The sequence below is a fragment of the Sorex fumeus genome, unplaced genomic scaffold (genome assembly GCF_029834395.1).
Source record: "Sorex fumeus unplaced genomic scaffold, SorFum_2.1 ptg000103l, whole genome shotgun sequence".
Taxonomy (NCBI): Eukaryota; Metazoa; Chordata; class Mammalia; order Eulipotyphla; family Soricidae; genus Sorex; species Sorex fumeus.
Genome location: NW_026606160.1, coordinates 7,149,397 through 7,173,811, shown reverse-complemented (window position 1 = coordinate 7,173,811; position 24,415 = coordinate 7,149,397).

Sequence of the window (24,415 nt, the reverse complement as noted above, 5' to 3'; positions counted from 1 at the left end):
ACCATACCTCTGGCCCTTTCAAAGTAAATTTCTTGCCAGCAAGCCAGGAGTGACCCCTGAGCAAAGTCCCCCCCCCCCCCCCAATGCGACAATAAGAACATCTTCCTGCAAGAGCAAGAAAAATTAAATCCTTGACCTGCTATACTCACCCCAAGAGCCAGTATCCAGGGATCGCCCAGTCAGGAAGAGATGAAGCATAGAGGATTTTTCATAACTGAAGATGAGTCTAAATTCCTCATCTGGAAAAAACATCAGCGTTGGAATTAGACAGACAGTAAAGCAGGCAAGATGCTTGCCCTCCTCGCCCCAATCAAGCTTCAGCATCCCAGATCCCAGAGCACCGCCAGGAATGATTCCTGAGCACTGAGCCAGGAGTGAGCATCTTAGGGTATGTCCTCTCTCACTCCCCCCACAAAACATAAAAAAACAACTAAAACAAACCCCCAAATTAAAATTTCATTGGCCTAAACCTCCCACCTGCGTGAACCACGCTTCCAAAAAGGCCCCTCCCCATCACAATCGCCAATGAATAGGACGGTCTGCAACAGAGTCTCTTGCCTTTAGGGGGCTGCAGCCCCGACCCTGAACGTGAATCTGCAGATTCTATAGCATCTACGTCAAGGCTAAAGGCTTCAGGATTTGTACCGACAAGTCCCATGTTGGGAGTGTTGGCCACTCAAGCCCCTAGCCCTTGGGTGGGTTCCGCAACCCCAAGGCCTGTAGCCCCAGTGCTCAGCCCCATGCCAAAATGCAACAAGGGCACACTCAATCCCACAACCCCTGTACTGTGTACAGACCCCACTGCACCGCCCTAAGCTCCGCATCACTCTGAAGCCACTACTGCACCCCAGGAACTGCCTGGATGTCAGGAATTCAGTGAGAAAGAAAGCACGAAAGCACCTCCCAGGTCCGAATGGTCCCGCTACTAACAATGTGGAGACTGAGAGTTCTGGGATGCTAACGGGAGGATGCTTGTGTCCTGCCACAAAACTGGCCTTCAGAGTACCCCTTCTACCAGGGGCCGCCACTTTTTACTGATCTTGTCCGACATAAATAATGCACTAGGAAAGCCCCATATGTTCGGTGTTTTATTTTTTTGTAAACTCAATAAACAGACACGAGTGGAAATATCTCCCTTTGCAGAAAGCGTTAGAGAGAGAGCACCGAGGTAGGGCGTTTGCCTTGCACGCAGTCAACATGGCCGACCTGAGTTCGATTCCTCCACCCCTCTCGGAGAGCCCGGCAAGCTACGGAGAGTATCTCGCCCGCACGGCAAAGCCTGGCAAGCTCCCCGTGATGTATTCGACATGCCACACACAATAACAATCAAGTCTCCAACGGGGGACCTTACTAGGCCTGCTCGAGCAAATTGATGAACCATGGGAGGACAGCGACAGTGATAGCAGAAAGCTGACACACCATTCCAAGAGAAAAGAAAATAGATTCCAGTCAGGGTTCAGTTCAAGCTCAGTGTGGAGCTCAGTGTGGAGCGCCTGATGCATGGAGTGAAGGCAACCCTGCATCCCTGCAGACACGACGAGCCACGGGGGCCATTGAAAACATCTCACCAAAATGGATTTCTCTCAGGATCGATCCTTTTTTTGGTCCTTTTATTTTGAAGTTTGTCTTCTTTAGAGACACACCAGGCAGTGCTCAGGGATAACTCCTGGAGGGTCTGTAGGGGAGCAAATGGATGCAAACCTTTCTCCTTCTCACTGCGCTGACACTAGTGCCCTCAAACTGGTTTTCTTTTTCAGTTTTGGCTTTTTGGGTCACACCTGGTGAAGCACAGGGGTTACTGCTGTCTCTGCACTGAGGAATTCCTCATGGTGGTCCTCAGGGGACCAAAACGGACGCCAGGAATAAAACCCGGGCCGGTCGCATAAAAACCAAGTATACACCCACTGATCTATCGCTCCCCCCACAAAGCCCAAACTAGTTGTTTTCAAACAATTACCAGTTTCGATCAAATGGAAGAAATAGAAATAAACATTTTATTCAAAGGAAAAAATAGAAATTTCTTTCGGTTTTGAGCAGTGATTTCACCACCCAGGGAAGCTCAGGAAGGGCCTCTACGCCAAGCATTAGGCTCTAGATTTCCTCTCTGCAGTGCCCTGTCATCCACCATTAAAATCACATCCTTGATCCCCTGCCAGCAGAATATCTGTCCCCAACGTGCAAATTTTACCAGCTGACTCACACCCAGTGACTCCACTCTCAAATCAAATGGCTGCAATGCCAAAACCTGAATCTGCAGTTTGAGTTATGCAATGAAACGCAACAGATGACTACGAATTTGTGGAAAGAAATGAATGAGGCAGTGTGTTCAGACTTGCGGGCAAGCTGGGGCTCCCTCGGGCTCCGACACGTTCCTCTCCGGTTGGGGGCCAGAGCGATGGGTTGGAGGGGAGGGCGAGGGTCTCGTGCCCCCGACCCCATGGGGCCGCCCGGGCCAGGGCTACCAGGACGCACAATGAAAAACAAACCTGAAAAGAAAACTCTCTCTCTTCTGGTCGTCCTGATTTCCGTTGTTCCTGACCCTTTCCGAACGACTTTTGCTCCCGAACCTTCCACTTCACTTGTCAGCCCACCTGCCAGGCACCACCGACCCCCCCATTCCCTCACCCCCCCCACGCGCCTCCTAAATAAAAACCTCCCTGGATGCGATGCGCTAAGATAGACGGAAGGGAGAGACAAACCTCTCGAAAAGGCGAGCGCTGGGGGCATCCCGGGCTGGGCAGGCGGCAGAGGCTCAGAGCTCCCAGATGGACCACTCAGCGGCCAGGCCAGCGAGGAAACTGGCCCTATGGGACGCCCCCACGCCCTGGCCGCCCCCTTCCCGCCCCACCCCCGCTCCTCACCAGGCAACAAACAGGGTGGAGATTGCTCCGCCCACAAAGACCCCAGGGAAAGGCGGGGCTCTGTGACCTCACCTACACTTCCGGTCAGGGTTTTAAAGGGCCAGACACCACATAGTCCACACACAGCAACCTATAGGGCTTTTTACTACCTCTGGGCTGAGGAAACACTCCTGGCTGTGCCTACCTTTTACCTATAATAAATATCCTATCTTGGAGGACTGTGTGATGACACAGCAGGTATGAGCAGCTTGCAATTGCCTGACCAAGTCCTCTAGCCAGGCACCCGATTGTCGAGGGACCGCGACAGCTGTGATCCCTGAGGTCAGAGCAGGAGTAAGGCCTGAGTACTATAGTGTGTGAACCCAAAATACAGCAATGACAAACAGTAAACTCTATCCAAATAGAGGGAAATAAATCCACGTACCCTGACAAATTGTAGCATAAAATAGTTCAAGAGTCAAACAGTGGGTCCTTAAAACCTATGCTGCAGGAGCACACTTCTATCTCTGCTCTCAGATATTCCGTGTGTGTGTGTCTGAGCCAGAACCAACAGTGTCAGGAGTACTCCTAGCTCTGCATTCAGGGATCTGTCCTGGAATGTCTGAGGTTTGCTGGGATGCAGCTGATCAAATCTGTGTTAGCTGCATGCAAGGCAAGCACCCTACTTGCTGCACCATACCTCTGGCCCTTTCAAAGTAAATTTCTTGCCAGCAAGCCAGGAGTGACCCCTGAGCAAAGTTCCCCCCCCCCCAATGCGACAATAAGAACATCTTCCTGCAAGAGCAAGAAAAATTAAATCCTTGACCTGCTATACTCACCCCAAGAGCCAGTATCCAGGGATCGCCCAGTCAGGAAGAGATGAAGCATAGAGGATTTTTCATAACTGAAGATGAGTCTAAATTCCTCATCTGGAAAAAACATCAGCGTTGGAATTAGACAGACAGTAAAGCAGGCAAGATGCTTGCCCTCCTCGCCCCAATCAAGCTTCAGCATCCCAGATCCCAGAGCACCGCCAGGAATGATTCCTGAGCACTGAGCCAGGAGTGAGCATCTTAGGGCATGTCCTCTCTCACTCCCCCCACAAAACATAAAAAAACAACTAAAACAAACCCCCAAATTAAAATTTCATTGGCCTAAACCTCCCACCTGCGTGAACCACGCTTCCAAAAAGGCCCCTCCCCATCACAATCGCCAATGAATAGGACGGTCTGCAACAGAGTCTCTTGCCTTTAGGGGGCTGCAGCCCCGACCCTGAACGTGAATCTGCAGATTCTATAGCATCTACGTCAAGGCTAAAGGCTTCAGGATTTGTACCGACAAGTCCCATGTTGGGAGTGTTGGCCACTCAAGCCCCTAGCCCTTGGGTGGGTTCCGCAACCCCAAGGCCTGTAGCCCCAGTGCTCAGCCCCATGCCAAAATGCAACAAGGGCACACTCAATCCCACAACCCCTGTACTGTGTACAGACCCCACTGCACCGCCCTAAGCTCCGCATCACTCTGAAGCCACTACTGCACCCCAGGAACTGCCTGGATGTCAGGAATTCAGTGAGAAAGAAAGCACGAAAGCACCTCCCAGGTCCGAATGGTCCCGCTACTAACAATGTGGAGACTGAGAGTTCTGGGATGCTAACGGGAGGATGCTTGTGTCCTGCCACAAAACTGGCCTTCAGAGTACCCCTTCTACCAGGGGCCGCCACTTTTTACTGATCTTGTCCGACATAAATAATGCACTAGGAAAGCCCCATATGTTCGGTGTTTTATTTTTTTGTAAACTCAATAAACAGACACGAGTGGAAATATCTCCCTTTGCAGAAAGCGTTAGAGAGAGAGCACCGAGGTAGGGCGTTTGCCTTGCACGCAGCCAACATGGCCGACCTGAGTTCGATTCCTCCACCCCTCTCGGAGAGCCCGGCAAGCTACGGAGAGTATCTCGCCCGCACGGCAAAGCCTGGCAAGCTCCCCGTGATGTATTCGACATGCCACACACAATAACAATCAAGTCTCCAACGGGGGACCTTACTAGGCCTGCTCGAGCAAATTGATGAACCATGGGAGGACAGCGACAGTGATAGCAGAAAGCTGACACACCATTCCAAGAGAAAAGAAAATAGATTCCAGTCAGGGTTCAGTTCAAGCTCAGTGTGGAGCTCAGTGTGGAGCGCCTGATGCATGGAGTGAAGGCAACCCTGCATCCCTGCAGACACGACGAGCCACGGGGGCCATTGAAAACATCTCACCAAAATGGATTTCTCTCAGGATCGATCCTTTTTTTGGTCCTTTTATTTTGAAGTTTGTCTTCTTTAGAGACACACCAGGCAGTGCTCAGGGATAACTCCTGGAGGGTCTGTAGGGGAGCAAATGGATGCAAACCTTTCTCCTTCTCACTGCGCTGACACTAGTGCCCTCAAACTGGTTTTCTTTTTCAGTTTTGGCTTTTTGGGTCACACCTGGTGAAGCACAGGGGTTACTGCTGTCTCTGCACTGAGGAATTCCTCATGGTGGTCCTCAGGGGACCAAAACGGACGCCAGGAATAAAACCCGGGCCGGTCGCATAAAAACCAAGTATACACCCACTGATCTATCGCTCCCCCCACAAAGCCCAAACTAGTTGTTTTCAAACAATTACCAGTTTCGATCAAATGGAAGAAATAGAAATAAACATTTTATTCAAAGGAAAAAATAGAAATTTCTTTCTGTTTTGAGCAGTGATTTCACCACCCAGGGAAGCTCAGGAAGGGCCTCTACGCCAAGCATTAGGCTCTAGATTTCCTCTCTGCAGTGCCCTGTCATCCACCATTAAAATCACATCCTTGATCCCCTGCCAGCAGAATATCTGTCCCCAACGTGCAAATTTTACCAGCTGACTCACACCCAGTGACTCCACTCTCAAATCAAATGGCTGCAATGCCAAAACCTGAATCTGCAGTTTGAGTTATGCAATGAAACGCAACAGATGACTACGAATTTGTGGAAAGAAATGAATGAGGCAGTGTGTTCAGACTTGCGGGCAAGCTGGGGCTCCCTCGGGCTCCGACACGTTCCTCTCCGGTTGGGGGCCAGAGCGATGGGTTGGAGGGGAGGGCGAGGGTCTCGTGCCCCCGACCCCATGGGGCCGCCCGGGCCAGGGCTACCAGGACGCACAATGAAAAACAAACCTGAAAAGAAAACTCTCTCTCTTCTGGTCGTCCTGATTTCCGTTGTTCCCGACCCTTTCCGAACGACTTTTGCTCCCGAACCTTCCACTTCACTTGTCAGCCCACCTGCCAGGCACCACCGACCCCCCCATTCCCTCACCCCCCCCACGCGCCTCCTAAATAAAAACCTCCCTGGATGCGATGCGCTAAGATAGACGGAAGGGAGAGACAAACCTCTCGAAAAGGCGGGCGCTGGGGGCATCCCGGGCTGGCCAGGCGGCGGAGGCTCAGAGCTCCCAGATGGACCACTCAGCGGCCAGGCCAGCGAGGAAACTGGCCCTATGGGACGCCCCCACGCCCTGGCCGCCCCCTTCCCGCCCCACCCCCGCTCCTCACCAGGCAACAAACAGGGTGGACATTGCTCCGCCCACAAAGACCCCAGGGAAAGGCGGGGCTCTGTGACCTCACCTACACTTCCGGTCAGGGTTTTAAAGGGCCAGACACCACATAGTCCCCACACAGCAACCTATAGGGCTTTTTACTACCTCTGGGCTGAGGAAACACTCCTGGCTGTGCCTACCTTTTACCTATAATAAATATCCTATCTTGGAGGACTGTGTGATGACACAGCAGGTATGAGCAGCTTGCAATTGCCTGACCAAGTCCTCTAGCCAGGCACCCGATTGTCGAGGGACCCCGACAGCTGTGATCCCTGAGGTCAGAGCAGGAGTAAGGCCTGAGTACTGTAGTGTGTGACCCCAAAATACAGCAGTGACAAACAGTAAACTCTATCCAAATAGAGGGAAATAAATCCACGTACCCTGACAAATTGTAGCATAAAATAGTTCAAGTGTCAAACAGTGGGTTCTTAAAACCCTGTTTCCCAGCTGTGTATGCTGCAGGAGCACACTTCTATCTCTGCTCTCAGATATTCCGTGTGTGTGTGTCTGAGCCAGAACCAACAGTGTCAGGAGTACTCCTAGCTCTGCATTCAGGGATCTGTCCTGGAATGTCTGAGGTTTGCTGGGATGCAGCTGATCAAATCTGTGTTAGCTGCATGCAAGGCAAGCACCCTACTTGCTGCACCATACCTCTGGCCCTTTCAAAGTAAATTTCTTGCCAGCAAGCCAGGAGTGACCCCTGAGCAAAGTTCCCCCCCCCCAATGCGACAATAAGAACATCTTCCTGCAAGAGCAAGAAAAATTAAATCCTTGACCTGCTATACTCACCCCAAGAGCCAGTATCCAGGGATCGCCCAGTCAGGAAGAGATGAAGCATAGAGGATTTTTCATAACTGAAGATGAGTCTAAATTCCTCATCTGGAAAAAACATCAGCGTTGGAATTAGACAGACAGTAAAGCAGGCAAGATGCTTGCCCTCCTCGCCCCAATCAAGCTTCAGCATCCCAGATCCCAGAGCACCGCCAGGAATGATTCCTGAGCACTGAGCCAGGAGTGAGCATCTTAGGGTATGTCCTCTCTCACTCCCCCCACAAAACATAAAAAAACAACTAAAACAAACCCCCAAATTAAAATTTCATTGGCCTAAACCTCCCACCTGCGTGAACCACGCTTCCAAAAAGGCCCCTCCCCATCACAATCGCCAATGAATAGGACGGTCTGCAACAGAGTCTCTTGCCTTTAGGGGGCTGCAGCCCCGACCCTGAACATGAATCTGCAGATTCTATAGCATCTACGTCAAGGCTAAAGGCTTCAGGATTTGTACCGACAAGTCCCATGTTGGGAGTGTTGGCCACTCAAGCCCCTAGCCCTTGGGTGGGTTCCGCAACCCCAAGGCCTGTAGCCCCAGTGCTCAGCCCCATGCCAAAATGCAACAAGGGCACACTCAATCCCACAACCCCTGTACTGTGTACAGACCCCACTGCACCGCCCTAAGCTCCGCATCACTCTGAAGCCACTACTGCACCCCAGGAACTGCCTGGATGTCAGGAATTCAGTGAGAAAGAAAGCACGAAAGCACCTCCCAGGTCCGAATGGTCCCGCTACTAACAATGTGGAGACTGAGAGTTCTGGGATGCTAACGGGAGGATGCTTGTGTCCTGCCACAAAACTGGCCTTCAGAGTACCCCTTCTACCAGGGGCCGCCACTTTTTACTGATCTTGTCCCTCATAAATAATGCACTAGGAAAGCCCCATATGTTCGGTGTTTTATTTTTTTGTAAACTCAATAAACAGACACTAGTGGAAATATCTCCCTTTGCAGAAAGTGTTAGAGAGAGAGCACCGAGGTAGGGTGTTTGCCTTGCACGCAGCCAACATGGCCGACCTGAGTTCGATTCCTCCACCCCTCTCGGAGAGCCCGGCAAGCTACGGAGAGTATCTCGCCAGCACGGCAAAGCCTGGCAAGCTCCCCGTGATGTATTCGACATGCCACACACAATAACAACCAAGTCTCCAACGGGGGACCTTACTAGGCCAGCTCGAGCAAATCGATGAACCATGGGAGGACAGCGACAGTGATAGCAGAAAGCTGACACACCATTCCAAGAGAAAAGAAAATAGATTCCAGTCAGGGTTCAGTTCAAGGTCAGTGTGGAGCTCAGTGTGGAGCGCCTGATGCATGGAGTGAAGGCAACCCTGTATCCCTGCAGACACGACGAGCCACGGGGGCCATTGAAAACATCTCACCAAAATGGATGGCTCTCAGGATCGATCCTTTTTTTGGTCCTTTTATTTTGAAGTTTGTCTTCTTTAGAGACACACCAGGCAGTGCTCAGGGATCACTCCTGGAGGGTCTGTAGGGGAGCAAATGGATGCAAACCTTTCTCCTTCTCACTGCACTGACACTAGTGCCCTCAAACTGGTTTTCTTTTTCAGTTTTGGCTTTTTGGGTCACACCTGGTGAAGCACAGGGGTTACTGCTGTCTCTGCATTGAGGAATTCCTCATGGTGGTCCTCAGGGGACCAAAAGGGACGCCAGGAATAAAACCCGGGCCGGTCGCGTAAAAACCAAGTCTACACCCACTGATCTATCGCTCCCCCCCCAAAGCCCAAACTAGTTGTTTTCAAACAATTACCAGTTTCGATCAAATGGAAGAAATAGAAATAAACATTTTGTTCAAAGGAAAAAATAGAAATTTCTTTCGGTTTTGAGCAGTGATTTCACCACCCAGGGAAGCTCAGGAAGGGCCTCTACGCCAAGCATTAGGCTCTAGATTTCCTCTCTGCAGTGCCCTGTCATCCACCATCAAAATCACATCCTTGATCGCCTGCCAGCAGAATATCTGTCCCCAACGTGTAAATTTTACCAGCTGACTCACACCCAGTGACTCCACTCTCAAATCAAATGGCTGCAATGCCAAAACCTGAATCTGCAGTTTGAGTTATGCAATGAAACGCAACAGATGACTAAGAATTTGTGGAAAGAAATGAATGAGGCAGTGTGTTCAGACTTGCGGGCAAGCTGGGGCTCCCTCGGGCTCCGACACGTTCCTCTCCGGTTGGGGGCCAGAGCGATGGGTTGTGGGGGAGGGCGAGGTTCTCGTGCCCCCAACCCATGGGGCCTCCCGGGCCAGGGCGACCAGGACACACAATCAAAAGCAAACCTGAGAAGGAAACTCTTGCTCTTCTGTTCGTCCTTATTTCCTTTCTTCCTGACCCTTTCCGAAAGACTTTCGCACTCAAACCTTCCACGACACTTATCAGCCCACCTGCCCGGGACCACCGCCCCCCCCCACGCGCCTCCAAAATAAAAAACCCCACTCCCCTCATGCACTAAAATAGAAATGTGTAGACAGACAAACCTCTCGAAAATGCGGGCGCTGGCGGCATCCCGGGCTGGGGAGCCGGCGGAGGCTCAGAGCTCCCAGATGGACCACTCTAGGCCGGCCCGGGAGAAAACTGTCCCTATGGAGTGCCCCCGCGCCCTGGGCGGGGCGGCCCCTTCCAACCCCACCCCTGTTCCTCACAAGCCAACAAACAGTGTTGAGATTCCTCTGCCCACAAAGACCCCATGGAAAGGCGGGGCTCTGTGACCTCACCTACACTTCCGGTCAGAGTTTTAAAGGGCCAGACACCACAGAGTCCTGACCAGGTGCTCTCAACTAGGGAAGGCTAATTGTTTCCCTATTTCAGGTCTTGGATCAGATAGTAGGACGTGGAGGGGGGTGGTGTCACCAGGTACCAGATGGATGGAGTGAACACATGGTCTATGGAGCCAAAGATTTTCTGTTTTCACTAGGGCAATGAAAGTCACAAAGATTTCCTGGCAAACACCCACCAGTAAGCGCCCCGCACCTGATCCCTAAACTTCACCACCAAAATAAAAACAATGCTGAGAAATCACTGGACGTTACTATTCAGATCTCATAATTTTTGGTGTTGATTTATCCATTGTTCGGGGGCACATTCTGTAGTGCTCAGCACTTTTGCCTGACTGCTCAGGGATCATCCACAGTGGGCAAGGGGAACCCTCCAGGGATCTAATCAAGGAACCTGGCTCAGGTACTTCCGAGCTGGACTATCCGAACATCCTCAGCAGAACCCACAAACCCAAGGCCTTAAATACTTCAAAAAAAAATAAATAAAAACACCTTTACCAACAGAACGCACCGTAAAATCCTGGGACACCTACTCAGGGAGAGATGAGAAGTCTGGGGGACTTTGCAACTTGATGTGAGAACAGAATTTCATGATGTACAAAAATCCCAACACTGGAATCTGACAGACAGTAAAGGGGTAGGGTGTTGCCTTGCTTCCACGATCAACCCTTGATATCCAGAATGGAGCCAAGAGCACCGCCAGGAATAATACCTGAGCCAGAGCCATGAGTAAACCCTGATGACCCAGATGCACGGATGGGCGACTCGCCCCCCCCAAATAAAAAACAACAAAAACTAGCCCAGAACGTAAATTTTCATTTGTAAACCCAAACCACCTCTCATGACCACACTCTCAGGATGTCCCTGGACATCATGGTAACTGAGAAATACAGGACCGAAAGCAACAAGATCCCTTGTCCTTGGGGAGCTGCCCCCCTGCCTCTCAAAATAAATCTGCCTTCTATTTTTTGGTTGGAGGCCACACAGCTTAGGCGAATCGGTTATTCCTGCCACTGCACTTAGGAATCAGTCTTCGTGGTGCTCACAGGATGGAATCTGGGTTGCAACGTCGATAGACAAGGCTCAAAGTGCTTTGATATATATGTCCCTCACCCCAAGGCCAGCAGCCCCCTCGATCAGCTCTGCTCCCACCGGCTGGGGCCCATTTCGGACCTGGCGGTGATTGTGGCTGCAGAGTCCCCCACCAGGATCACACGGACCCCCAGGACCCATGCACCCCAGAACAACACCCACCATACTCCACAAAGTCCGGGTCCTCCTAAAGCCTCCGCTGCTCCTCAGGAACTGCCTGGATATTGGGGAACAAGTGAAAAACAAGCAGAAAAGTGGCCCTCAAGCTGGCGCGGCCCTACCACTTACAGTACTGAGATGGGGACGCGTGGGGCGCTCACGGGAGGCCTCATGTCCTCACAAAATTGGCCTTCACAGTGAGCTTTCCACAAGAGAGCCTACTTTGTCCTTTACCCATGTGATCAATGACTGCTGGAACCCTTGTCGAGGATACCAGCAACTAGAGATCCTGAGTTCACTCTGAGTGCAGAGTTTGGAGTAAACCCAAGCTCTCAACCAAGGGCAAGGATGTCAAGCCCCACAAGTTTACATTGAGGTAAAAACAAAAGGGAAGATGGAGGGTTGCAGGCCGTACACAGGGTGGGGCTCTCTTCCTGCCCATGGTCAATCCAGGTTCGATCTCTGACAACCCCATATGCCCCCCATCAGCCAGGCATGATTCCGGAGTGCAGAGCCCAGGAAGAAACCCTGAGTACTGCTGGTTTGGCCCAAAACAAATTAAAAAAATAACTTTATAGAATCCAATGCAGGCTGGGCAATAATGCACAGGATTGGGGAACATGCGTAGCACGCAGAACCTCTGACCTGATGCTGGACACCACCTGGCCTCCCAAGATCACTTGCAGTGACCCAAGCACTGAGCACAACAGCGGCTGAGCTGTAAAACTCTAAGAAAGAAATGATCTTAGAGACTTGAATGACAGCACAGTGGACACGGCATTTGCCTTGCAGGCAAACCAATGGGGTTTGAATCCCAGAATTCAATATGGTCCTCGAGCACTGCCAGAAGTAATTCCTACGTGCAGAGCCAGGAGTAACCCCTGAACACCACTGAGTGTGACCCAAAAGCCAAAAACCTGAAGGAACACAATTTAAAAGCACTGTAGCACTGTCCTCCCATTGTTCATTGATTTTCTCGACCGGGCACTAGTAACATCTCCATTGTAAGATTTCTTATTACTGTTTTTGGCATACTGACTACATCACTGGTAGATTGCCAGGGGTTTACATGCGGGTGGTATACTCTTGGTGGCTTGCCGGGCTTTCCCAGATGGGCAGAGGAATCGAACCCAGGTCGGCTGCATGCAAGGCAAACGCCCTAAACTCTATGCTATCACTCTGGCCCAAAATTTAAAAATTACAAATAAAAGGTAATGAAAATGCCGAGTGTAACCTTGAAACAATACCAAGAGAAGAAGCAAAACACTCAAGTGTACAAAGAGAAGTAAATTTATTTGATTTGTTTTGGGTCACACACAGCAATGTATAGGATTTTTTATTAGCTCTGAGCTGAGGAAACACTCCTGGCTGTGCCTGAGGACCATACTGTAAGCCAGGGACTGAATCAGAAGTGATTCCTGAGTCACCCATGACCATCACAAGCTGGGCCACAAAATGAAACAATCAGAGCAAAAAAAAAAATGAGTTGAACTCATAAGAAATAAAGCCAGGGACTCCAGAGATACTCGAACAGGTTGGGACTTGCCTGTACACGGCACGCACTTAGCAGTATGACCTCTATCCATTCCTCCGGGTGAAGCTCAAAGCCACCTCAAGGAAGGTCACTGTGTCCTGAGCCAACATACACAAGGGACAGGAGCGAGGCCATCGTACAGCATACTATGGGGTGTTAGGATGAGATACTCGTCACCCTCGAGGAGCTCAGAGCCTCTCGTCCTCCCCATTCCAGTCTGGAGGAACCAGCTTCCAACCATCTTGTGGCCTAACGATCCCAGGAATCCCTCACAGGGAGCCAGATCTGCTACAACAACATTATTCTAGAAAGTCCCAGCAGGTTCTGGACAGGTTCGAGGCAGGTTCTGGACTTGCATGTAGCCATTCCAGGGATAAATCCAATGAGCACTACAGAGGGGAAAACCTGAGCAGAAACACAACAGAACCACACAAAGCAACACTGGGTTGGTAAAAAACACCAGACGCCCCCTCTCCCACAATGCCATATCCCACATTCCCTGTTCCATGTTCTAGGAATGAGACGGAGACAGACAATGTCAGCAAGTGACTGACTCAGAGCTATGTGAGGGCATAAGTGCCTGTTGTTCCTGTATTGAAGCCGCACCCAATTATCTCTTGGCAGGAAAAGTGACCCCAATGACACTGACGGCCCCAGGCATCCTTGAGCAGTGAGCTGGGGGTACTCATGGAGCACCATCTGGGCATGGCGCCAAAGACAGAACAGAACAAATAGACACAAACGTGGCCTCAAACAGGAGAGTGTTGGGCACCCCTGTCAGCAGCCACATTGAGGGCTCCCTTCTGAAAATGTGCTCCTGTCACTACAGTATGTCATCGTGTCCTTCTCCCACACCTGCAGACGGTGTGTCACCATGTCTCCAGCATCTGTTAGCAGGAGGCTCATTACAAAGACCTGGGGGAAAAGTCAAAGCCGTCAGCACCAAAGAGGGTCCCAGCCCCCAGGGTTCTGACTGCAAATCCCTGCACTGGACCTGGATACACAACTACCAGCCCCCACCTGGGGAAAACACTGCCCGATGCTCCTTCCTCTCCTACTTAGGAAAAGCAGTTCGGGATCCGGGATGCCTGTGGAGAGAGGAGCCCTGGGCTCAGTGTCTGACTCAGCCCTAGGACTCCTCACTAGACCCCATAGGAAGGTCGCTACAGCCTCATCCAGGAGCTGACTCTGAGCCCAGTTCTGCAGGGCATCAGCACCCCGGGTAGGCCGATATCAAGGTGACCAAACGCCTGAAAGTGGCCTTGCCATGGGAGTAGCCACAGGCTCTCAGCATGGACAAAACTTCATTCTCTCTCCCGCAGGGCAGGACAGGGACATGCGACTGGGTGCTCTCTCCTGAGGACCAGGGTCATTCCTGGACCCTGCGCAGCTAAAATCAAGGCTCCGGCACATCCCGCAGGACCCTTGTTCATCTGGTGCTCAAATACAGCTACCCTGAATCAGCACACTGGCATGAACCTCATCAAGCACTCGCTCCTGATGTGCAGGAATATATTTGAAAACCACACACTCAGCATGTTTTACAGCAAAATCATCTTACTATGCAGGCCGTTGACTAAAGTACATGATGTGTGTCTACCGTTGAACTGTAATAAATATCCTATCTTGGAGGACTGGGTGATGACACAGCAGGTATGATCAGCTTGCAATGGGCTGACCAAGTCCAGATGCGTCCAGAGCCAGAAATAACCTGAGAATCACTGGGTATGGGCCCTCCCCTTCAACACCTTCAAAAAAATTCTAATCAGCATTGGACCCCTGGCACCTCATATGGTCCCCCAGTCCCGAGAGCAGTGATACTTCAACACCACTAATATGGCCCATTCAAATCAACAAAATAAACAAAACAGTGGCCTCAAACAGAGAGTCATTTAATCAGGCCAGGAGTCACATTCCCTTCTCCTTCCTGAAACAATCAGAAACTATCTGCCTGGGAAGCTTGTGCTTCCTGTCACTGCACTTGAGTCATTTTTCACTCTCCTACCTGAGGATGGTGTGTGGCAGAGGTCATGTCACTATCTCCTGCTTTTGTTTTTCTTGAAGATCTGCAGGCGGCTCCATGCAAAGGCCTGAGCCATGAGCACTGGAGAGGAGTACAACCAGCCCTCACCCCACCTCGTCAGAAGTCCCTGTATTAGAGGGACTTCTAATACAATCCCAGCTGTGACCCACTGGACCTGGATACATCCTGGTCATGATTTACTGTAACCCCAAATCAGCACATGAGTCTCATCCAGCACTCTTTCCTGTTGTGCAGGAATAGCTCTGTAAACCATGGAAAGGGCTGGAGCAATAGCACAGTGGCTAAGGCATGTGCCTTGCATGTGGCTGACCAGGTTCGATCCTCCGGCATCCCATATGGTACCCTGAGCAATGCCAACAGTAGTTCCTGACTGCAAAGCCACGAGTAACTCCTGTGCATTGTGAGGTGTGACCCAAAAAGCCAAAAAACAAGAACAACAACACATGTAAACAATGTTGTAGCACAAAATTATCCAAATATCCAGGGTGTTTACTATGAACCATATAATGTGTGTCTGACATCTGGAATTTCTAGAGTGAGTCTCCTTTTAAACCATGGATAATGAATAATATTGAGTTGGTAGGTCCCATGGTACATTGCGTCTGGTACACTGTCTCTCCAGAGAAACAAAGACATAGCGAACACAACAATTAATGGCCAATGGACAGTGAACTGTGGACCTTTAATTCAGAACTGATTAGCAAAATTATAGAACATCTGAGGGGGTTTGAGGTCCAGGACTGAATGTATTCTGATTTATCATTTACAGAGGTCAAGCATTTCAACAGAGGCATTTCTTTTGGGGAAATAATCTCAAGGAGACCGACTACCCAAGACTATACTGAGAAATTCTCTCAAGGTGAATTCGCACAAGCATCCGTGTGCTTTGCTATTTCCCTGCTTGCACATATAAAGAATAAAATTTACTTTTTAGTAATATTTGCAGTTATTTCGACATACACAGTAAGAAATAAACATTCCAAAACTTACTTCTCTCAGGTTCAGGAGCTAAGGTTAAAAGCTGGCTGGGATTTTATCAAAAATTCCACATGGAGTGCTCAGGCCAGTTTCGCTTCCCTCACCCCACAGCGTCAGGTCATTTGGTCCTGATGGCTTGGAAAAAAGATGGTGCTTTATGACTTCTAGGCCGTCCCATCTTGAAACCAGGGTAGCTTTGCTTCTTGCCCCAGGTCCATCCAGAGATTCTCGATAGGATCCAGCTTTCTGGAGTTAGAAACTATGGCAACTGAAGCCTGAGTCAAGTAATTATGATGAATGCCCAGCAGTAAATATATTTCAGAGTCAAATAACTCACAAAAATTAAGAGTTTACCATTAACTTTTTTGTTATTTTGAACTAAAGAACATTGCTCTATAATGATAGATTATAGATTATATAGGTTATAGGGGAAATAGAAATGCAAATAAATGACTATATAAAGTCCTGAATCACCAGAAGACTTGACTTTTTGAGTTAAATATAAACTCAGGGGATCGGAAGTGCTCATAAAACCACTTCTTGGGGCGGGGGGGGGGGGGAAAATTCGCAATTCATTGATCAAGCCTAAAACACTTAAGGTAAATATCCAACACTCATGTAAAGACATATTCTAGAGCCAAATATTTAACGAGGATCCTTAAGTCCCCTTTTCCTGTTTTTTTCTTGTTTGTATGCTGCAGAAATCCGTGTTTTCTCCTGAATAAAATGACTCTTTCATTGCCCTCACATCCTATATGTGTGTTTATGTCCATGTGTGTGTGTCTGTGTGCATGTGTTTCACTTTTGGACCACAACTGTCAGTGCTCAGGGAATATTGCAGCTCTGGTATCAGGGTTCAGTCCTAGGGGGTCTCAGAGACAATATGGAATAGCAGACGTAGATCAAACCTGGGTTGTCCGCTTGCAAGGCAAGCACCCGACTTGATCTAGTATTGATCTGACCCTTTCTAAGTCAATTATTTCCTCCACATCAGCAAAGCTTCCCCAACACCATCACCCATCCTGGAAACCAATTATTCTCTTCAAAATATAAACCCCAAAACTTTAGCCCCAGTACTCACCACAACAGCTGACGGTCGTCTAGTGAGGGTGGGATTTCATGTGTGGGGTGCTTTGCAGCTAGTCCTTAGGAAGCAGAAATACTTGATCTAGGAAAAAACAGAAAATTTGGGGCTAGAGACAGCAAAACAGGTACGGAACTTTCCTTGCATGCAGCCAACCCATATCAATCCCCGGCATGCCATTTGGCCCTCAATTACCACCAGCAGGAATCCCTGAGTGCAGGGCCAAAAGTAAACCCTGAGCATCTCCATACATGGTAAACAGCCCAACCAAAACAATAATAATGAAAAAGTTTCATTTGTAAACCCCACCTACCCGCAGATCCCAAGCCAACGGTGGACCCGCTCCATCAAAGGACAGAGGACAACTAGGTCTCCTCTGTAGGGAGGCTGGGAACTACCCTTCGAAGTGAATCTGAAGGTCTACATAAGTGATGCCAGGGCCAAAGGCTCCCAGGTAGGGTGTAGTGAAGTCTTTGCTGACAAGTTCTGGAGGGCTAAGCACCACCTTCGGCAGGTCTTGCAGTGCTTCACAAACCAGCCTCTGCCCCTTTCCACCTCTGACCCTTTCCAGAGTTGGACGCGATCTTGGCCAAGGTAACTCACTCACACCTGTGACCCCAGCACCACCGCACAGCACCCACTGCACCGCCCAAAGTCTCTGGGTCCCCCGAAAGTCTTTGCTGCACCTCAGAAATGGCCTGGGTATGGGTAATGAGGAAAAAACTAGCGTGAAACCGACCGGAAAGATGGTGTGGCCCCACTGCTCACAGTGTGAATATACGGAGGTGCGAGGAGCTCCAGGGACGCAGCTCTTGTCATGTCACAAAATCAGCCTTCACAGTCCCTCTGTCATGCCGTCATGGAGGGGCTCCAATTCCTCCTCTAGCCACGAGACCAATGGCAACGGGCAACCACAACTAGAATAGAAAGGGTTTCTGAAGGGCCCATCTATGACATAACTTGTGCTTATGCCCGGAGACTTAAAGGGCCACGGTCTAGATGCAGAGAGACGCTTTTTGCCCACCCACGTGAATCCATGCTGCAAGGGGGATGGACTGATCAAGGACTGGAGAGGTAGCTGCTGGAGTGGTTGCTCACCATTGGGAGGCTGGGGATAAAGAGAAGACCCCTGATCCTGTACTGGTCAGTCAAACATTGAACCGATGCCCTCACACAGTTCATCAGGCAAAGCACATGTGGGTAAATTCAAGGTAAATCAGGCAGGTTGGTTCAGAGCACCTGACCTTACGATTCCCGGCGAATTAATCAAGATGGGGCAAAAGCAGTGACTCCAAAGCCAGCCCTGGAAATGCAGAATGGAAATGCCCTAGCAGAAGCTCAGAGAGCTGGACAGACACTGGAAAAGAGAAAAGACTGGTTAGAACATCAGAGCGCACGGTCCAATAATACTGTCCAACCAGCCAACACACTACCTCTTGAAAACGCACGACCAGTGTAAACTTGCCTACTAGGAAAACCACAGAAGGCAGTTTCAGAAACACAATTCCAAAGCCAGAGTATGGAACAAGAGCAGGTGGACGCTTGCCTTGCATATGGTATATCTGGGTTCAATCCTCAGAATTCCAAATATACACCTGAGCACCAAAGACGTGAAAATCCATGAGTAAGCCCTCAGCAGAGCGGGTGTGCACCAACAACAAAGATATATAGAGTATTTGTGTGTTATACATAATATATAATATATCATATAAATTACACATATATAAAATTTACTTATATTTATGTACATTTACTTATATTTATTATCTCATTCTTACTTTGGACAAACTGGCAGGCTACCAAATGTAACCTGCCCACAAGGCAGAGTATAGCAAACTCCCCGTGGTGTACCCAATACGCCAAATACCAGTAACAATGATGGGTCTCATTCTCCTAACCCTGAAAGAGCCTTGAATGTGGCACTTTTTAAAAAAATTTTCTGGGTTAAGACGAAGGAGACGTTCCTCGGGCTAGCTCGAGGCAATCGATGAACAACAGGATGGTTGTGATCATGATGTACACGGACATACATATAAAAATCTAGAGTATATTCCAACACTAAGCATGGAGATTAATGGGCAACAAAGCATTCCGGTCACCATGAAGCATTTTTTGGCCTTCAAAAGACCTGAATCCTATTCATCATTCTAGTGAAAACTAGATTAATTGGACTTGGCTAACTCCAATTATAATACTTATTTTTTTTCTCTGATATTATTGAACTGATGGGTGGGATGCATGACTGTGACCAAACATGCAAGTAATCACAGGTAAACAGAGCAGCCTTCTGGAATGTGGGGTGCTTGGGAAGTGCTGGGATGTGGGGAGCTTGGAGAACTAACCTATATTCACAACACTGTCAGACCTTTGATACAAGGGGTCCCTTCCATCCTTTCAAATGTCTATCTACGCACAATAAATTTCATTTAAACTGTTTCCAATAGGTGCCAAAGAGATAGGACAGCAGGTAGGATATTTGTCTTCCACAAGGTTTAACAGGGCCTCAGAGCACCACTAGGAGTTATCTCTTAGCATGTCTTGGTGTGACCCAAAATGATGAAAAAAAGTTTAAAAATTAAAATAACTCTTCATTTCACGCCAATAAAGAACCTTGCCAGTGCCATTTTGCTAAGATGAGTCAAAAAATTACTTATCCTTTATACTTCCACAACGCTAATCAGTACGTGAAACATGGGAGGGAGAGATGACACAGGAGGGAAGGAGCTGGTCACACATGACAGACCTGGATTCTATAAGGTACCCCATAAGGATCCTGAGGTACAGATATCAAAACTCCTTAGAGCTAGGAGTGGGCTCAGCTGGTTGTGGTTCCCCAGACAGAACATGATTCAGGATGAATTAAAAAAGATGGTATGTCTGTTTCTGTGCCATAATCAACCAAAGCCCAGGGCCTCTAAGCCAAGCCACAGAGATAGTCCAGCAGGGATGGTTTTTGCCTTGTACGAGGTCTGGCCTGGGTTCAAACCCACCTTCTCCTATGGTCCCCAAGGTAGGAGTAATTCCTGGGGAGGTGGGAGTAACACCTAAGCATGTCTGGGTGTGACGGAAAAGAAAAAAAATGCTTGTTTCATATGTATTAGGACACCCACACACTGCCAGGTAGACAGGTATGATCCTAAGTCAAGTCCGAGTCAGCAAACAATGGGGCAGTGGACAGCCTTGACAGCTCTGAGCGAGCAGCATCCCTTTTGCCTTTTTATTTATACACATTATTCCTGGCTTTCACCAGAAGATCCAGAAACTACAAGTTAACATACGCGTAAAATTCAAATATCTGGACACTCACATAGACTTTCCCTTACTGACTGACATCACATGAACTTGTCACACACTACCAGGATCATTTCCTTCCTGACTGTACTTCTGAAGCACACCTAAAACTCTGGTACAAACAAAACAGGCTTTAAGGGTGGCCTGTTTTGACATTGTAAAGTCTTATTAGGGAATCGAGTTATGTAGTATGAATGTTATGATGTTTCCAAGGCTTAAGACTTGGGATATAACTAAGGTTGCAACAGTGGACAGGGGGCAGGTTGGAGGAGGGATCAGGGAGGAATCCGAGCGAAGAACAGGGGAGAATACGGGAGGAAGAATCAAGAGGAGGAGGCTGGAAGAGTGGGCGAGGGGAAAGAACCAAGGATAATGTTAGAAGGAGAATACAAGGGGAGAATAAGAGAGAATGGAGAAGAGTATCATGGAAAGTAGGGAACAAAGAATCCAGGAGGAATCCAGGAGAATCAGGAGAGGAGTATAAAGGAGAAAAGAGAGAGAAGAGTGGAAAATCAAAAGTGAATGGAGAGGGATTGGGATAAACTGTAACTGATACCAACCAGCCAGGCCCTTGTTTTCTCCTTTGTGAACCCATGGCCAGTGGCCATTCAGGGTGGAGAAAGCAGTGTGTGACCAGTGAACACAGGTGGCGAGAGGTGCCGTGGAATTCGTATTTATTTTTTGAATACATACTAAAGGTCCTCTAGCCCAAAGAATTGGAATCTGGATTTCTTACTGGCCATGGCCAGCCTGCACCTTAAAAGTAATATGCTGTTCCACTGAACTTCTTCATTGGAACAATACTATTGATTTCAGGGGGCTGGAGAGATAGCACAGCGGATAGGGCATTTGCCTTGCACGCGGCCAACCCGGGTTCGATTCCCAGCATCCCATATTGTCCCCTGAGCACCGCCAGGAGTAACCCCCGAGTGCAGATCCAGGAGAAACCCCTGTGCATTGCCAGGCGTGAACCAAAAAGGAAAAAAAATAATAATATTGATTTCAAATTTGCAAATCTTACCAGCTCACTCATACTCAGTAACTGTGTCCCTAAAACAAATTGCTGAAAGGTCAAATCTTGAAGCCCTGTTGTGAGTTCTGAAACCAAACACAATAGTCCAATTGAACATCCTTGAATGAGGCAGTGTAGGTGGAGGACAACTCTACAGTTGTCATACCCCAAAGCATCCCAGAACAAAAGGAAATCCCTTGGGGGGATCACTGTGAGAAGCTTGGAAATTCTACAAAAGCTTTTTGGGTTTTGTTTTTTGAACAATCTCAGTGATGCTCGGGGACCAAGGAGCGTGAATGTCATGGACTGGCAAATGCAGAAAAATAATGTCAAACCAAGAAAGTAAAACACAGGATCATTCCAAGATGGAGAGTCCAGAGGTGTGAAGGGCAGTGTGAGTGCTGCAAAGACACCTAGATCCAGGAGCCCGAGGCCCCCACAGTCACCAGCGTGTTTCATATGTATTAGGACACCCACACACTACCCAGGTAGACAGGTAGGGTCCTCAGACACTCACCTGCTTCCACGCCTTTAATCACTGGCCTCAGGGCTCCTCCTTCAAGCCAGGAGATGACTGGAGGCTTCAACTCAGAATGCCTTGAACCCTACAGAGACGGAGCATGGATTGGTCAGAAGGAAAAGGTGCCAAGTAAGCCCCGCGTGTCTCTACAAAAAAACAGAGTAAATTAGTGGGAAGGCATGAACAGAATCTGCACTTCTGAAATGCCACATATTTGTGGTTATCGAAGAGCTAAGATCTAGCTTTTAGTTTAAGAGTGTAATATGGGGCCTCAGAAAATACCAGCAATAGTATATTTCTGATCTTGCACACAGCCAAGAGGAGTTTGATCGTATCACAATTTGTACTTTTGTTTTTGTCTGGTTTGGGATGCTCACCTGGGGATGTTCAAGGCTTCCTCCTGACTGTGTACTCAGGATTCACCTCTGCTGGTGCTCAAGGACCACATAGAATGCCAAGAATAGAACCCATGTCCACTGTTTGCAAGACAATCACCATACCCACTGAACTGGCACTCTAGTCCCAGCACCACCTGGTATGTTATCAGCACACTTGAAGTGATGCCTGAGTGCAGTAAACCCAAAAGCTTAACAAATCCAAAAATGGACAAAGTTGGCCAAAGCCTCCAATTGTTTATAAAAGTAAACAGAAAAGGATCCAGACAGACAGCACAGCATGTGGGGCACTGGCCTTGCTCACACCCAACAGAGGTTTGATTCCAATATTCCATTGGGTCCCTCAGCAGTCAGCTGTGATCCATCACTGCATAGTCCAGAGGAAAACCCTGACATTTGATGAACCAAGAAACATTGATCCCGTGCACTCAAATAGAGCGGTGTCTGATGAGGTGAGACCCTAAGAAATAAATGAACAGTGGTAGGAGAGACATCACAGCGTTAGGACACAAACGGTGCACACACATACAGGTTCGATCCCCAGCAGCACACATGGTCCCAGATTACAGCATGAGTAACTTAATACACAGCCAGGAATAATCTGAGAACCGGAAGGTGAAACCCCAAAGCCAAATCAATGCAAAACAAAGAATTTGAACTTGACGGACAAATGCAACATTAGGAGGGGTAAGACGGCAACCTTTTAAGCTGGCAAATGGGTCCAATACTCAGCACACCATAGGCCCCGAGCAATCCCAGGAGTGATCCATCAGCACAATTAGGAGCATTGCCGTTGTGCCCCCAAATAAACCCAAAATCAAAACCAAAACAAATACACAGAAGTAATATGTAGCATAAGAATTAAACTGAGAAGCGAACTCAGGAATGACACAAACTAATTAGAGGGACCTGAACGACAGTACAGCACAAAGGGAGCTTGCCATGCCTGGGGCCAACCTGGGTAGACCCCTAACACTCCAGAGACTCCTGCAATCCCACAGAGAGTGATTCCTATGCACAAAACTGAGAGTAATCCCCAAACGTAAAAGGTGAGCACCAAAAACAAAACCAGGGAAGGAACTAGAGGAACAGCTACTGCACAATTGTCCAACATCCTGGCCCATCACAGTCCCAGCTACTGTTGGATACACAGCCATAGCCTGGGACAGGGAGCCCACGTGGTTCTCTCCAGACACGGTCGGCCCCACACTGCTCTCACCAACGGTTGACAGGTCCTGGTAGGTCTACAGAATCATGTGCCTGTAGCCCTTCCATTGAGAGGCACATCCACTCCTGTGGGGTGATGCTCACGGTCACATCCGGGAAGGTCACCAAGTCCTGAGCCAACACACTGGGCAGCAAGAGTCAGGGTCTATTTCTACTCTGTTCCCTGGGCTGCAAGGATAGAACACAGAGCCCTAGAGGGGCTCAGATTCTGTTCCCTTGGGAGCAGTCTCCATGTACACTCCTGGTTGACAGAACCCAACATCTCTCTAAGACAGCTGCATCTGATAAAATCTGAGTATGATCTACTACAAGGTTTCTAAAGGTGGTGGTCTTGCTCCTGACCCCAGGGCATCCCAATCACTGCTCCTACAAGCACTGCAGAGTAACAACTGCATGGAACCAGTGGGACCCAAATGAGTGACTCTGCTTTCAGCCCAATACACTAAACATACACCCCCTGCACCTCACAGCCCATGTTCAAAAGAGAAGGGGACACGCAATGTCTAGTCACTGACTATGCATGCAGATATGTGCCTGTAGGACTCTCGTCATGGTTCAGGGCCATCCCAATTGGCTTTCGAAGTGGAAAAAGTGTCTAGAGACCAAGAGCTCTGCTGCCTTAGGGCACCCACACCCTGCCCATGGCCTGAGACAGGTAGGGTCCTTAGACACTCCCCTGCATGCATGCCTTTGCTCACGGGTCTCAGGGCTCCTCCTTCCAGCTAGGCGATCACAGTAGGCTTTAACTCAGAATGCCCTGAACCCTAGAGAGACGGAGCATGGATTGGTCAGAAGGAAAAGGTGACAAGAAAACCTCGTGTGTCTATATAAAAGGTAAAGGCCCTCCCGTTGTTCATCGATTTGCGCGAGCAGGCCCAGTAACATCTCCATTAGAGTCTTTGTTGTTACTGTGTCTGGCATATCGAATATGTCACGGGGAGCTTGCCAGGCTCTGCCGTGCTGGCGAGATACTCTCGGTAGCTTGCCGGGCTTTCCGAGAGGGGTGGAGAAATAGAACTCGGGT